Source organism: Microtus ochrogaster, unplaced genomic scaffold (genome assembly GCF_000317375.1).
Source record: "Microtus ochrogaster isolate Prairie Vole_2 unplaced genomic scaffold, MicOch1.0 UNK35, whole genome shotgun sequence".
Lineage (NCBI taxonomy): Eukaryota > Metazoa > Chordata > Mammalia > Rodentia > Cricetidae > Microtus > Microtus ochrogaster.
The window spans coordinates 2,293,510-2,295,686 of record NW_004949133.1 but is presented as its reverse complement, the minus strand read 5'-3'; positions in this window follow the sequence as shown (position 1 = coordinate 2,295,686).

The window sequence follows — 2,177 nt, the reverse complement described above, 5'->3', positions numbered from 1 at the left end:
GCCACACTGCTTTCCAGAGTGGTTGCACAAGTTTGCATTCCCACCAGCAATGGGTGAGTGTACCCCTTTCTCCACAACCTCTCCAGCAAAGGCTATCATGTAAGGATTCATGAGGCTAGAGAATTAGCTGAAAGCTCTAAATCTGGATCCACAGTCAGCAGGAATAAAGAGAGTCATTGGGCCTATCTTAAGCTTCTAAAACCTCAAAACTCACCCCTAGTGACACACTTCCTCTAACTAGGCCACACTTATTGCAGCGAAACCACACCTCCTAACCCTTTTCAAACAGTGCCACTCCTTAGATACTAAGCATTCAAATATATGAGTCTATGGGGGCCATTCCTATTTACACCACCACTATAGCCATGGACTCTTGACCACATTCATGGTACAAGACATAAATTCCCTTTTGTGGAGTATGCTTCAAATACAATCAAAATGGTTGGTTTTGGTTGGTTATCCCCATAATAATCATGCCATTGTTATACCAGTGGGCAAGTCTAGGACCACTGATAAGTTTTCTCTCCTAACAGCAGGTATAGCATCTTCTAGCACTATGAAAAGGTAGCTATCAGGGAGAAAGTTTCAGCTCAGCTATAGTTTGATTTCTTGGTATTCTGCAACCAAGCATGTAATGTACTTAGCAATAGAGTCTTACCATCTAGCCCTGATGGGCAGCAAAGAGAAATGGCAATAACCTATATTATTTTGGGACCCTTGGGGCTTTCTGACCAAACAAGTCATAAGAAAGTATTCCATACTTGTCACTGGGATTTTCATTCAATAGCCTATGGCTTCTACGGGAATCATTATTTACCCACACAGGGTGTCCCTAGATCCACAGTTTAAAAATTAAATTTTAATAGACTTACAAAGTAGTAGTTTTCATAGATCTTTTTCATACATTCTTAGTTTTGCTTAATCTCTTTTTTCTCCTTCCTCCTGTTCTCTATTCCCTGACTCTCAGTTCCACTTAAACCTTCCCACCCATGTGTTTCCTCCATGTACCTGTGCAATGTGTATGCCCTACCACACCCTCTCCTTTAGTAAGGCCTCTTCCCTCCCTTCTGATAGCGCTTTACTACATTCCTGGCTTCTTTAGGCCCTACAAGTTAAATTCATTAGTTTCAGAATTTGAAACTGTGATTTGTGTATTCTGAATTTGTGATGAATGGGTGGGGTGGGGCTCAGCACATTGTGGCCAGCACCATCCACGTACAGATAGTTGTCAGGTATATAAAACGGGAGGCTGAGCAAGCCAGCAGACAGCATTCTTCCATGACTTCTGCTTCAGTTCCTGCCTCCAAGTTCCTGTACTGACTCCCTGGAGTAAGATTTGGGTCTGAAATAAACCCCCCTTCTCCTTGCTGCTCTTGCTCGTGGTGTTTTAGAAGCAATAAAAATGTAAGCAAGACTGCCACTCTTTGATGGCTTACTTAGCGACATGTAACCCAGTCACTCCCTACATAGTCTACGTTGCTCATTATTACCTCATTAAAAATGCTTAGAACCTCATGACTTGAACATGTTCTGGACACTTCTGCCCCATCATTATTCTGTTACGCAGTACTCTTGGAATATCCCTTAAAGCACTGACATTTCATCCAGCCCACATGAGACATGAATACTAGACTTAAAAAAAAATATTCTCCTTTAATTGTAGTGTAGTGTTTTCTTTACATTTTTTAAAATGTGATGGGAAGCTACCAAATACAAAGGTGACTCACTGTAGTTCCTGAGTACTTAACACCAAACTCACTTTTTTTCTTTCCTCCTTTTCTTTCTTCTCTGAACTTTTCAGATGGAGTGATAAGAACTGACTCTCCGGACGAGCTGTCATTTAACGGACAGCAGCTTGGCATTTAAGTATGGGAGGAAGGTGATCAATGCAGTTTCCTGCCTCTCTGGTGAAAGGAAACTGGAGTTGGTGACACTTGGCATATAAGACTTTGAAGCTAGGGTAGTTCACAGCAGTAAGAAGTCTCACTGCTCTGTGCTGAGCATATTCGGTAGAAAATCCTTGTTAGCTTTCATATTCCAGGCTGAGGGAGGTCCCTGTCATTAGGTCATAGAAGGTTAATCTGTTAGGTCATTTTATGGAAGAGCTCTGTATGTTATTCATAGCACCCTTGAAACATAAAAGTTCTTTGTGTTTTTCTACCAATGACTTGGCTTGG